This window comes from Sceloporus occidentalis, unplaced genomic scaffold, assembly GCF_023333645.1.
Source record: "Sceloporus occidentalis isolate IW3139 unplaced genomic scaffold, rSceOcc1.0.p SCAF_111, whole genome shotgun sequence".
Classification (NCBI taxonomy): Eukaryota; Metazoa; Chordata; class Lepidosauria; order Squamata; family Phrynosomatidae; genus Sceloporus; species Sceloporus occidentalis.
The window spans coordinates 925,082-939,765 of NW_028317091.1; the positions used below are offsets into that span (position 1 = coordinate 925,082).

A 14,684-nucleotide genomic window follows, 5' to 3' on the forward strand; every position below is an offset into this window, starting at 1 on the left:
ATACTACCAGTAAAGAGTAAGGAAGCAAATCTACCTTCATTTAGTGATGAACAGATGAAAGATCCGTTCATTGTGGAATGTAAGAATAAAATAACACCTCCCTTTGTTTGTGAAAATGGAGTGGTTTGTTATGAGATGCAAGGTAATTTACTTCCAGTTGTGCCTAAACACTTGCAGACGGAATTCACCCGCTATAATCATGAAAGTTTAGGTCATGTGGGTCAGCAAAAATAGCTGGAAATTCTCAAAGAGAAGTTTTATTGGGACAAAATGGAAGACTCTGTACAAAATGTTGTTCAGTCATGTCTCATTTGTGCTCAAGTAAACCCCAGGCCTAAAGGACAAAAGCCACCACTTCTAAGAATTGCACCTGCAGACGGTCCGTGGTCTACATTGCAGATTGACTACATAGGTCCCCTACCTTCAGGTAAACAAGGTCTCAGGTATGCATTAGTCGTGGTAGATGTATTTTCTAAGTGGGTAGAACTGTTGCCTGTCAGGAAAGATGATGCTTTGTCTACGGCAAAAGCATTGGTGAATCATGTTTTTTGTACTTGGGGAATCCCAAGGATGATTTCTTCTGACAGGGGGAGCCATTTTACTGGCAAAGTCATGCAGGCTGTTTCCGCAATACTGGGGGTACGTCAACAATTCCATGTTCCATACCATCCTCAGTCCGCAGGTATTGTAGAAAGAATGAACAGAACGATTAAGTCTAGAATTGCAAAAATGTTACTTGATAAAGGAAATACTTGGGTTGATGCAGTACCTCTGGTATTGATGAGTATTAGGGGAACAAGCTCCTCAACTACCCAGTATAGACCTTTTGAATTAATGACAGGAAGGAAAATGCCATTGATCTTTCCTCATGAACCGTTTTTGTCTACTCCACAGAAAGATGCCATTGCAAGAACTAAGTGGTTACAGGTACTTCAGGATAATTTAAAAACAATCCTTCCTCACGCAGCGTCTAGAATGCAGCGTATGGTACCGCCTCACTCATCTAAATTTGTGAAAGGAGCATCAGTAATGATTAAGACTTTTAGGAAGGCAGGACCTTGGGAAAGTAATTGGGAAGGACCGTTTGAAATAATCGACACAATGGGTCAAGTTATGATCCTTGTTCAAAGAACAGAAAAAAACAGTGAAAAATACCCGTAGGCAGCAGAAGCTGTGGGTACATGTTGACCAGTGTAAATTGTATGTTTCTAACTAAATTCTGTTCTTGCAGGAACACAGTTCTGCAAGAAAATGGAGAAACAAAACTGTTTACTATTGGACAGAGAACCTCCAGAGAAACAGCAATACAAGAAGCGTGACATCAAAATAGCGTGTTACATATTACTTCCATGGTTGTTGGTGCTGATTTTTTTGATTGCTGTGTTGTTTGAACAGTACCAAAAGCCAATTGAAATTGATGATCAGACAAAGGATTTACCACAGAAGATATTGTTATTGCATAAGATAAGAGAAGTTCGGGTGGATCGACTCCTGACATCAGACATTGATACATCAAGAGACATTGTTGGACAAATTAGATTCGTTATAATTTAAGGTATACAGATTTTGTATTTGATGGGGAAAATCTGGAACAATTAGATGTTTCAGCTTGTCTTCATTTTGTTTCTAAAGTAATATGTCTTCCAGGGCAAGAAAAGGTTGTCTATCATTCTTGTTTTCACAATCATTCATCATGTGAAGCCAGGATTGAAAGTGTTACATCTATGCATGAATTAATGACTCAAGTAAAGATAGGGAAAGTTTGTTTTCAAGTAATGAAGGAAGAGTCATTGATCAGAGCATTCTTTTCAAATTGTATGCATAATGATACTCTTCACAGAGGATTATATTGCATAGAAGGTGATTTGAAAAAGTTGGAGATAGATGGGAAAAAGTTTAATGTCTCCACTATAGGTACAGAGCGTTTAAGAACACTACCTCAGCAATTTAATCTGACACAGATAGACCATTTTCCTTGGAAAACATGGACAGAGGAAATAAAGAAAGATAAGGGATTATTGGCCATATTAAAGCAACAATTGAAAGATGCAGAAATTGTTTTCCAACATAAACAAGGTGAATTAGAACAAATTCAACATCAATGGAATGATATGTCTGGAGTTAATTGGTGGTCAAATTTAAAAAAAATCAGTAAATATGTGGTCACAATCTTCGGTAAAATCAGCAGCTGGGAATATATTGTTAAATCCAATTGTTATTATAGCTATACTTGTTTTATTATGTATTGTTTATCAAAGTTTTCTTATGTGTAGAATAAGTAAGATATATAAACATGTTAAGTATGAAGTAGATAAGGGAGATGGAATATTAAGGGAAATGATAAAAAGAGCACAATCCTCTCATTCCATAACAAATGTAGAGAAAAGGGTGTCTCATGCTAATGATTATCATATGGTCCCAGTTAAAGTGTGATGTGATTGTAGTATAAATGTGATACGAATGTGATACGAATGGTGAGTAAATGTGTGTATTTGAAAATATATGATAAGGATATTATCCTATCATCAGGGGGAATTGTAAAAGATTCTAACACATTTAACATCTCTTTTAACCCTAGTAATATGAAATGGACCATATATAATTATTGGTATAGGCAATAGTCAAAGATATGTAATCATTGTTCATAAATAAATGATTATTAAGATATATTAATAGGTTTCAATAATAAGCTTCAAGGTTTCCTTGACCTTAAAATATGGAATGAAGGATTTGCTGAACAGGCATTCTATAGATAGGATAGAAGCTTGCTAATGCATGGTATATAGAGAAAATGTCGTGAAACGAAAAAAACCAAATAACACGTGTCACTCAGGTGAGGTATAATGAAAACTAAATTAAAATAATACTTCCCTAATTGGACCGCAGCTCCCAAACAACACTCTTCCTCAAAGTGTGAAAATACGAACAAACCAAAATTGTATGGGGCGCAGGAACATATATAGGAAAAGGTAGAAAACAACACAATATAGTGTAGATTGTACTTCCAATATTGGTGATTAGGTGATATATTGCAGTCACAAGAAAAAGAGGCAAATCCAACCCTTCAATATGGACTGTAAAGAGGCTTTAATATTCTTCAATGAAAATCTAACAAACAAACTTAAAATGGTGCAGTATCTTAGGTAAAAAGCATATACCAAATAGAAATGCACTCACAGTTTTTTCATGCATAAAATGCATATACAGGCATAGGTTAAAGTCCAATTGAGTCTTTTTCTACGCGTTTCGCCCTTAGGCTTCTTCAGGAAATTCAATTGGTGCAGGTCTCTGCGTGTGTCAGCAAAATCAGCGATCTGTAAGTATTTCTGTTCGTTATGTCTGTTCTTTTATAATGATTTGTATGTGTATTTCCGGGTATGTCACCGCGTATTTGACCTTTACGCTGGTGGTATAGTGGTATATATATATATAGACATACCTATATTAGTATATGATCATAGGTTTTTGCCAATATATGTATCAGAAAGGAAATTTATGTTAATAGCTATAATAGAAGTCTCCTTCTTCTCAAGTGATTTATTCTAATAAATCTATTACTATTCACCCATATATATAATGTGTCATAAGTATATATTAGTGTCTTTTAAATTTTCCTATCCTAATATCTCAATTCTAGCTTTGTGAAAATATCTTATCCAAAGATTAACAGTACTAATATATCTCTGTGAGTCTCTGTGAGTCCCATAATTTTATCTAATATTTTTAAGAAAAAAAAAAAAAGGAAAAAATAAATTTAAGAATTTGTGATAATCTATATCCTAAGTAATCTATTGTATCTTTTATATTGTTATCAACCATTTATATCATTTATATCTTATCCAACCATTACATTACCAGCTTAGTGACAGGACTAAAATTATAACACATAACATATAATTTCCAACCAGTGCATTGCCAACTCAATGAATAAACCAATCATAATATTTCCCAATTAGAATAGTATTTTAGGTAATAATATGGTAATATCTTATACTTTATATCATAAATTAAAAAAAAAAATAAAAAAAAAGGAAAAAAATAAATAAAAAATTTTAAATAAAAAAGAACCAAAAAACAACATAAATTTTCTTCTATAGATTAGAGAGTCTTATATGGTAAGATTCCATTTCAGTAAATTGTCCTTTGCTTGTATAGGATCATTGCAAATATAGATTTTCCCTTGATAATTAATTCGTAATTTTGTGGGAAAACCCCAGGAGTAAATAATATTATTTTGCCGTAAACAGGTAGTAATATCAGAATATTTTTTTCTGTGTATTCTGGTTGCACGTGAAAGATCGAGATACGTAGTTAAGGATGCAAATTTTGCAATTTTAGTAGGGTTCCTTCTCATTTCTTTAACTAGATCTTCTTTAATTCTATAGTTGGCAAAACAAATGATAACATCTCTAGGTGTATTTGTTTGTGTCCAGTTAGGAGGCAGCGGAAGTCTATGGGCTCTTTCAATTAATATCGGACCGTAGTTTGGACAATCTATATATGTTGAAAGTAGTTCCATCAAGTACGGTTCCAGTTCTATCACATCTTCAGATATCCCACGAATTTTAAGATTTTGTCTGCGTGACCTGTCTTCTAGGTCTGCAAGTTTAAGATCTTGTCTTGTTAAATCTGCTTTTAATACTTCATTTTGAGATTGAAGCTGTTTAATTTCCAAATGTAACATAGTAATTTCTTTTGATTGAGCAGCTAAAGTGACCTTCATATGGGTCATTTCTTCCTTATATTCTTTAAGATTATGGTCCAAATCAGCTTTAATTTTAATATATAAAGAATCTAGTGCCATCATCAAATTGGTTTTTGTAATATAATCTGGCGGGTTGGTTATACTAATCTCATTTAGTCGATCTGGAGACGATTTAGATGATAAGACAGAAGTATCCGTTTGACTTTTAGGAGAATAGTAGGCACTAATTGGAGGAAGTTTCTTTGTTTTCACAGACATTTTAGATTTTTCCTCTTTATCACCCGTGCCAGTTTTGTCACCTTTTGGAGGCATTATCATTGCCCGCTTTTATCTTTAGAGAAGAGACCTATAAAGGTCTATACGCCTTTAAACCGAAATCTATTTAAGGCGAATTAGTGTAAATTATATGCAGATTCATACACATCAGATTTCAGAAGATGAAAGGTATCTTCAATAGCAATATAGAATGTTATTTCAAAAAATTAATGTATTTATATATATATATATATATATATACAGTTCGTATGTTTCATGTATTTCTTGTTGGTTTAATTCAGGTTTTAGTAATTTCATTTAGAGATATCAAGAGTGTAATAGCCAGTAGCCAGGAAACTCACGGTTACCGCTTCCAACTTTATTGGAGCTTTATTGGCACTCTGCCACGCTTAGCATCCGCGTCCAGCTTCTAACACTCAGGAATTGATTACCAAAACGTAGGAAACAAAAAGTGTTGGTGGTATAGTGGTGAGCATAGCTGCCTTCCAAGCAGTTGACCCGGGTTCGATTCCCGGCCAACGCAAAAGTAGATTTTTACACATCCGGGTCTGTTCAGTAAGTTTCAAACCGTTTGCAATGTTAACCCTTCAACTTGATGTAGCTTGTAACACAATGCATACCATGTTGGTGAGGGAGGGGCTGCTCCAGGTACAGTCAGCATGGACGGCGCACTGAAGCATGACCTTCGATAGCTCAGCTGGTAGAGCGGAGGACTGTAGAAATTAATCGGACATCCTTAGGTCGCTGGTTCAATTCCGGCTCGAAGGAAGCTTTATATTTTTGTGAGACGGGAAAAAAAATGGTAGGTTGATCCTACAGAGTGAAGAGTGGACTTTAGGTGCAAATTCCGTGGTCAGCAAAAGGACCACTTTATCTGGGAAGATCTAAAGAAACTATAACTCTGACGCATCTCACAAAGATCATTGGAACAGGAACTCATGAACTGCAGTCGCGGAGTGACAGGCATTACAGCTGTATTTTAAAATAAAAAGGTTCACCTCCTATAGGATCTGTGGATGCTCTGTCACATACACCATCCCATGTGGTGTGTGCAGGGTGGAGACACGTATCCCATATGGTCTAGCGGTTAGGATTCCTGGTTTTCGCCCGGCTTCGACTCCCGGTATGGAAAGCTAGTTTTTATTGGAACCCTTTGTTGCTAGTTGGTCAAATCAAATAGCATTAAACATATTCCCCAACATCTAAAGCGCTCACCTTACCTGAATAGCCACCTCAAAATACTGGGGCAGATTCCTTACCTCATTGGGCTGGTCAAGGAACATCAGAAACGGGAGGAATAGATTAGAGAGATTATATAAAAAGCAACAGGAGGAAAGATAATGAAAATGGAGAGATTAAAGAAAAGGAGGATAGATTAAAGAAAAGGGGAGAGGAAGTGACAAAAGGTAGCGGTAAAGAAAAAGTGGACAAACAGGGAGAGGTAAAGAGAAAGGGTTGGGAGATAAAGAGAACAAAGATAGATGAAGAGGAAAAGGGAGACATAATGCCAATGTCTGTCTAGGGAGATGGTCGACTATGTGCTTGATTTTATACACCTGTTAGCAATGGATGTGGCTGAAATACCTAAACTCAATAATTAGGGGTGTCCACATCCTTTCATAAAGTGTATATGTTTTATATGTAATATGTATAATTTGTCCCTTCAGAAAATTATGTAAAGGAAACTGTCACTGCGGGAAAAGTGAATTACACCGGACAAATTTATGGTAAAACCTGATCATACTGCTCTTGTTCTCAGGGCAGCCCCATCACCATGAGATGGGCATAAAGGGATCAAGTATTATATCTTCTATATCTGATGATTGCTGGAGGAAGGGTGGAATTCCTGAAACTGCCAGTGCTGCTTAGTTATCCCCAGTCTGGCCACCGACAACTTATAGGTAACTATCCGTACGAATCACAAAACAGGTGTATTTATAACAACATTACATTGTATGTATAGATTTTATAGCACCACAATATACTGACCAGGTATTTCATTTTATAGTTATAGTGAGTTCTGCATCAGGTTCAAACATATCATGGAAAAATCATCTCAAAATCCAAATTACAAACAAGAAAAACAAAGGAATACACTAAAGCAACAAAGCAAAAAGTATGTGAAGCACCAGTCATTTACCTGAAAGAAAGACATCAGTAGATTGACCACCATTTTCTTGACTAGGCCAAGACCTAGGGCAACAGCACCACCTTCTGGTACAAAACTGAGGAGCAGATTGCCCTCTTTGGTGATGAATCATCGGTTCTGTATTTTAAATGGGAATAACGATAAGAAGTGTTTCTACCCAGTTTTGAACCGGGGACCTTTGTCGAAAAGGCAAACGGTACAACCGCTACGCTATAGAAGCTTAAGTGTAGAAACAAGCCAGGCCAGAGAAGAGGATCGGACCAAGGCAGAAGATGACAATTTTTAACATTTCCTGAAGGTCGGCCACATTTCTAAATGTTCTGATGAAACATTCCATATTCCACATAAAACTAAATTCTGCTAAAGGCTGAAAAATGACACAATAACATCTACATATGCAGAACTCCTAAAACCACCCATGTAGCAGATCTATCGGGCTCTGTGAAAACTGGTTCCACACTTCTTTTACCTTCGTTGTATATCAGACTGGATCTAACTCACATTATCCTAAAACTCAAGGGTCACAAAACCCAGCCTTTCCCAGGACATCATCAGCAGGGTTCATTTTTATGAAATTAAAGAAAACGTTACGCAACCTCCATAGAAAGTGAGCATCCTCTGAGTGCTGCTGAGTCTGAGCTCCGGGATATGACATCATTTCCCACAAACAAAAAATGGCTTTGGAAAAAAACGGGAGGAAAATGTTTTTTTTCCGGACCTTCCCATCTCTAGATTAAAAGCCTATCTCCCTGTCCAGCGTTGGTGGTATAGTGGTGAGCATAGCTGCCTTCCAAGCAGTTGACCCGGGTTCGATTCCCGGCCAACGCAAAAATAGATTTTTACACATTCGGGTCTATTCAGTAAGTTTCAAGCCGTTTGCAATGTTAACCCTTCAACTTGATGTAGCTTGTAACACGCATTGTTGGTGAGTGAGGGGCTGCTCCAGGTACAGTCAGCATGGACAGCGCACTGAAGCATGACCTTCGATAGCTCAGCTGGTAGAGCGGAGGACTGTAGAAAATAATCGGACATCCTTAGGTCGCTGGTTCGATTCCGGCTCGAAGGAAGCTTTATATTTTTGTGAGACGGGGAAAAAAAATGGTAGGTTGATCCTACAGAGTGAAGAGTGGACTTTAGGTGCGAATTCCGTGGTCAGCAAAAGGACCACTTTATCTGGGAAGATCTAAAGAAACTATAACTCTGACGCATCTCACAAAGATCATTGGAACAGGAACTCATGAACTGCAGCCGCGGACTGAGAGGCATTACAGCTGTATTTTAAAATAAAAAGGTTCACCTCCTATAGGATCTGTGGATGCTCTGTCACATACACCATCCCATGTGGTGTGTGCAGGGTGGAGACACGTATCCCATATGGTCTAGCGGTTAGGATTCCTGGTTTTCGCCGGGGTTCGACTCCCGGTATGGGAAGCTAGTTTTTATTGGAACCCTTTGTTGCTAGTTGGTCAAATCAAATAGCATTAATCATATTCCCCAACATCTAAAGCGCTCACCTTACCTGAATAGCCACCTCAAAATACTGGGGCAGATTCCTTACCTCTTTGGGCTGGTCAAGGAACATCAGAAACGGGAGGAATAGATTAGAGAGATTATATAAAAAGCAACAGGAGGAAAGATAATGAAAATGGAGAGATTAAAGAAAAGGAGGATAGATTAAAGAAAAGGGGAGAGGAAGTGACAAAAGGTAGCGGTAAAGAAAAAGTGGACAAACAGGGAGAGGTAAAGAGAAAGGGTTGGGAGATAAAGAGAACAAAGATAGATGAAGAGGAAAAGGGAGACATAATGCCAATGTCTGTCTAGGGAGATGGTCGACTATGTGCTTGATTTTATACACCTGTTAGCAATGGATGTGGCTGAAATACCTAAACTCAATAATTAGGGGTGTCCACATCCTTTCATAAAGTGTATATGTTTTATATGTAATATGTATAATTTGTCCCTTCAGAAAATTATGTAAAGGAAACTGTCACTGCGGGAAAAGTGAATTACACCGGACAAATTTATGGTAAAACCTGATCATACAGCTCTTGTTCTCAGGGCAGCCCCATCACCATGAGATGGGCATAAAGAGATCAAGCATTATATCTTCTATATCTGATGATTGCTGGAGGAAGGGTGGAATTCCTGAAAGTGCCAGTGCTGCTTAGTTATCCCCAGTCTGGCCACCGACAACTTACAGGTAACTATCCGTACGAATCACAAAACAGGTGTATTTATAACAACATTACATTGTATGTATAAATTTTATAGCACCACAACATACTGACCAGGTATTTCATTTTATAGTTATAGTGAGTTCTGCATCAGGTTCAAACATATCATGGAAAAATCATCTCAAAATCCAAATTACAAACAAGAAAAACAAAGGAATACACTAAAGCAACAAAGCAAAAAGTATGTGAAGCACCAGTCATTTACCTGAAAGAAAGACATCAGTAGATTGACCACCATTTTCTTGACTAGGCCAAGACCTAGGGCAACAGCACCACCTTCTGGTACAAAACTGAGGAGCAGATTGCCCTCTTTGGTGATGAATCATCGGTTCTGTATTTTAAATGGGAATAATGAAAAGAAGTGTTTCTAACCAATTTCAAACCGGGGACCTTTGTCACGTGAGGCAAATGGTACAACCGCTACGCTAAAGAAGCTTAAGTGCAGAAATAAGCCAGGCCAGAGAAGAGGATCGGACCAAGGCAGAAGATGACAATTTTTAACATTTCCTGAAGGTCGGCCAGATTTCTAAATGTTCTGATGAAACATTCCATATTCCACATAAAACTAAATTCTGCTAAAGGCTGCAAAATGACACAATAACATCTACATATGCAGAACTCCTAAAACCACCCATGTAGCAGATCTATCGGGCTCTGTGAAAACTGGTTCCACACTTGTTTTACCTTCGTTGTATATCAGACTGGATCTAACTCACATTATCCTAAAACTCAAGGGTCACAAAACCCAGCCTTTCCCAGGACATCATCAGCAGGGTTCATTTTTATGAAATTAAAGAAAACGTTACGCAACCTCCATAGAAAGTGAGCATCCTCTGAGTGCTGCTGAGTCTGAGCTCCGGGATATGACATCTTTTCCCACAAACAAAAAATGGCTTTGGAAAAAAACGGAAGGAAAATGTTTTTTTTTTCTTATGTTTTTTTTTCAGGACCTTCCCATCTCTAGATTAAAAGCCTATTTCTCTGTCCAGCGTTGGTGGTATAGTGGTGAGCATAGCTGCCTTCCAAGCAGTTGACCCGGGTTCGATTCCCGGCCAACGCAAAAATAGATTTTTACACATCCGGGTCTATTCAGTAAGTTTCAAGCCGTTTGCAATGTTAACCCTTCAACTTGATGTAGCTTGTAACACGCATTGTTGGTGAGTGAGGGGCTGCTCCAGGTACAGTCAGCATGGACAGCACACTGAAGCATGACCTTCGATAGCTCAGCTGGTAGAGCGGAGGACTGTAGAAAATAATCGGACATCCTTAGGTCGCTGGTTCGATTCCGGCTCGAAGGAAGCTTTATATTTTTGTGAGACGGGAAAAAAAATGGTAGGTTGATCCTACAGAGTGAAGAGTGGACTTTAGGTGCGAATTCCGTGGTCAGCAAAAGGACCACTTTATCTGGGAAGATCTAAAGAAACTATAACTCTGACGCATCTCACAAAGATCATTGGAACAGGAACTCATGAACTGCAGCCGCGGACTGACAGGCATTACAGCTGTATTTTAAAATAAAAAGGTTCACCTCCTATAGGATCTGTGGATGCTCTGTCACATACACCATCCCATGTGGTGTGTGCAGGGTGGAGACACGTATCCCATATGGTCTAGCGGTTAGGATTCCTGGTTTTCGCCCGGGTTCGACTCCCGGTATGGGAAGCTAGTTTTTATTGGAACCCTTTGTTGCTAGTTGGTCAAATCAAATAGCATTAATCATATTCCCCAACATCTAAAGCGCTCCCCTTACCTGAATAGCCACCTCAAAATACTGGGGCAGATTCCATACCTCTTTGGGCTGGTCAAGGAACATCAGAAACGTGAGGAATAGATTAGAGAGATTATATAAAAAGCAACAGGAGGAAAGATAATGAAAATGGAGAGATTAAAGAAAAGGAGGATAGATTAAAGAAAAGGGGAGAGGAAGTGACAAAAGGTAGCGGTAAAGAAAAAGTGGACAAGCAGGGAGAGGTAAAGAGAAAGGGTTGGGAGATAAAGAGAACAAAGATAGATGAAGAGGAAAAGGGAGACATAATGCCAATGTCTGTCTAGGGAGATGGTTGACTATGTGCTTGATTTTATACACCTGTTAGCAATGGATGTGGCTGAAATACCTAAACTCAATAATTAGGAGGGGTGTCCACATCGTTTCATAAAGTGTATATGTTTTATATGTAATATGTATAATTTGTCCCTTCAGAAAATTCTATTTATGTAAAAGAAACTGTCACTGCGGGAAAAGTGAATTACACCGGACAAATTTATTTTAAAACCTGATCATACTGCTCTTGTTCTCAGGGCAGCCCCATCACCATGAGATGGGCATAAAGGAAGCTGGAATGGAAGCTGGTCTTTGAAAAAGACTTGAAATGATGAGAGGGAGAATTAAAGCAACAAAAACCTACTCAACGCTAAGTGAGCCTTTTGTTTTCTTTTTCAATACTCTTTGGGTTAGTGCGTTTTCTTAGCCACCTACATATTAGAAAAGAAAAGCTCTTTATGGTTGCGAATGCAATCAATGAGAAAAGACTCAAAAACATTTCTTGTCCTCTAGATAGGTTCTCTCCTAAAGTTTCTAAATACACAGTTTAATAGCGCTCTACCACTTGAGCTAATGCCCCTACACGACGAGCGTCTCGTCCAAAAAACACAATTTGTAACAGATAAGATTGCAAAAATATGTACAGTACAATAAATCTGACCTCCTCCCAATTACAGCCTCTAAAAAGAACCTGGAGAATGCGGGTATCGATCCCGCTACCTCTCACATGCAAAGTAAGCGCTCTACCACTTCAGCTAATCCCCCACACACTGTTAAACACAAGAAGTCAACTTTTTTTTTCTTTTTAAAGTCCTAAAGAAAAGAAACTTGTAAGACCATCTTCATTTCCAATAAAGGCTCTTTTTATTTTGTTCCTAGCACCCTGTCAGTTGAGAAAAAGTGTCACTAATGGAAGCTGGTCTTTGAAAAAGACTTGAAATGATGAGAGGGAGAATTAAAGCAACAAAAACCTACTCAACGCTAAGTGAGCCTTTTGTTTTCTTTTTCAATACTCTTTGGGTTAGTGTGTTTTCATTAAAGTAAAGCTGGGATGCTTTTTTTATATATTCAATGTCCTCTGATTTTTCCATTAGTTTATGGTTCAATCTCCATTCTGTTCTAAATTTTTCCCCCTTCTCTTCCAAATCCATAGTAACTAAATTATGGTCAGACCATGTTGTTTCATGTATTTTAATGTTTTTTGCTTTTAGTGCTAAGTTACATTCTCCCAGAATTAAATCAATACGGGAATATGAATTATGTGTTTTAGAAAAACATGTAAAATCTTTTTCTGTAGGATGGGCCATTCTCCAAATATCAAATAACGCATGCGCTTTTAACAAAGCTTGGAATCTCTGGGCTTGCAGGAGGAGATTTCGATCCTTAATAATTCTCTTTGAAGACATTTTATCTAGATGGTGATCTAATATACAATTAAAGTCTCCCATCCATATTAGAAAACCCTGTTTTACCTTCTGAACTTTTCCCAAAAGATTAGATAAGTATCGAGCTGGGGAAGTATTGGGTGCATATACATTTACTAATGTGAATAATATATTATTAATTTCAACAATTGCTATAATATATCTGCCATCGGGATCAGTTTCTACGTATTTAAATTTTAAATCCAGATCTTTAGAAAATAATATGGCTACACCTCTTTTTTTCTTTGTTTTTATTGATGCCTGTATGGAATACGAAAATCTCTGATTTCTTAAGGTATTATTGTCCCCCAGACGCCAATGTGTTTCCTGAAGGAAACATATGTTTATTTTTTTCTTGCCATAACCTTTGCAATACTATATGTTTTTTTTGGGTCGAATTAAGGCCTTGGGTATTTATCGTACCGAACCTAATCATCTTTGGTTAGTTTAACAATCTTACTTATTCTCCCAATGGGTCTCACATTGTATGTCTTTCGTAAAACATAAACATGGAATCCACAAAAAAACAAGACAATAATTAAAAACATTAAACAAATTTGTAGGGATAACATCCACCGATGTATTCGCCTACAACCGCACCAATTCTCCCCTCTGATAGTGCGGATAATTAATGCCATCGATCAGATGACAGTTGGAGTCTAGGTATAGGTTATAAAAATTATCAGCTAAGTATATAGGTGCCCATATTATTCCTAAGAAAATAGGGAGAAAAAAAAAAAAAAATATATAAAAATAAAAAAATAAATAAATAAAAAAAAAAGATCTTTTTTTTACAACAGAGCAATTTTCAAAAAAAAAACTAAGTGTAACCTATAAATCAAGTGAAATATATAATATGTCTCATAAAGTGCATTGAGTCTTCATTATTTTGATTATCTCATTCTAATTACTTATTAAGTAGCTAGAGATACTCATACCCAAGATTCACATCTCTTATATATTGTGTAACGTGTTTTTAGTGTCTTAGATAATAAAAAAAAAAAAAAAAAAAAACTTGTGGAGAATGCGATCCCGCTGCCTCTCACATGCGAAGCGAGCGCTCTACCACTTGAGCTAATCCCCCTACACGATGAGTGCTTGATCCAACAAACATGATGAGTGCTTCATCCAACAAACACAATTTGTAACAGATAAGACTGCAAAAATATGTGCAGTACAATAAATCTGACCTCCTTCCAATTACAGCCTCTAAAAAGAATCTGGAGAATGCGGGTATCGATCCCGCTGCCTCACACATGCGAAGCGAGCGCTCTACCACTTAAGCTAATCCCCCACACACTGTTAAGCCTTAGAAGTTAACTTTTTTTTTCTTTTTAAAGTCCTAAAGAAAAGAAACTTGTAAGACCATCTTCATTTCCAATAAAGGCTCTTTTTATTTTGTTCCTAGCACCCTGTCAGTTGAGAAAAAGAGTCACTAATGGAAGCTGGTCTTTGAAAAAGACTTGAAATAATGAGAGGGAGGATTAAAGCAACAAAAACCTACTCAACGCTAAGTGAGCCTTTTGTTTTCTTTTTCAACACTCTTTGGGTTAGTGCGTTTTCTTAGCCACCTACATATTTTTTTTTTTTTTATTAAAATGAACATTTATTGAAATGAACAGCACAAAATACATTCACAGTAAAGCTGCAACATTGTTAACATCACAAGGTCTGTTTTAACAGTGAAACATTGTTACATAATATATACATGAGAAGATTAAACAGTTAATAGGGAAATCAAGAGCACCATTTCTTCCACTTTTTTGTCTTCCAGATTCCTTCTGCATCTAATTCACCTAACCGTCTTATATCTATCATAAAGTAGAAGTATGCTTTCCCTTTAATCATCCTAACA

At 37.2% G+C, this 14,684-nt stretch overlaps 6 non-coding genes across 6 annotated transcripts; all 6 read left to right on the forward strand.

Annotated features, from left to right (window-relative positions):
- Positions 1-5,432: 5,432 nt before the first annotated feature.
- On the forward strand, positions 5,433-5,504 carry TRNAG-UCC (transfer RNA glycine (anticodon UCC)). The gene has a single exon. It is a non-coding gene; the product is annotated as a tRNA-Gly (tRNA).
- A 159-nt stretch (positions 5,505-5,663) lies between these two features.
- Positions 5,664-5,749, forward strand: TRNAY-GUA (transfer RNA tyrosine (anticodon GUA)). The gene is given in 2 exon segments: positions 5,664-5,700; positions 5,714-5,749. It is a non-coding gene; the product is annotated as a tRNA-Tyr (tRNA).
- Positions 5,750-7,886: 2,137 nt separating this feature from the next.
- TRNAG-UCC (transfer RNA glycine (anticodon UCC)) lies at positions 7,887-7,958 on the forward strand. Its single transcript has one exon. It is a non-coding gene; the product is annotated as a tRNA-Gly (tRNA).
- Positions 7,959-8,110: 152 nt separating this feature from the next.
- Positions 8,111-8,196, forward strand: TRNAY-GUA (transfer RNA tyrosine (anticodon GUA)). The gene is given in 2 exon segments: positions 8,111-8,147; positions 8,161-8,196. It is a non-coding gene; the product is annotated as a tRNA-Tyr (tRNA).
- Positions 8,197-10,352: 2,156 nt separating this feature from the next.
- On the forward strand, positions 10,353-10,424 carry TRNAG-UCC (transfer RNA glycine (anticodon UCC)). The gene has a single exon. It is a non-coding gene; the product is annotated as a tRNA-Gly (tRNA).
- Positions 10,425-10,576: 152 nt separating this feature from the next.
- TRNAY-GUA (transfer RNA tyrosine (anticodon GUA)) lies at positions 10,577-10,662 on the forward strand. Its single transcript is given in 2 exon segments — positions 10,577-10,613; positions 10,627-10,662. It is a non-coding gene; the product is annotated as a tRNA-Tyr (tRNA).
- The last annotated feature ends 4,022 nt before the right edge of the window (positions 10,663-14,684 follow it).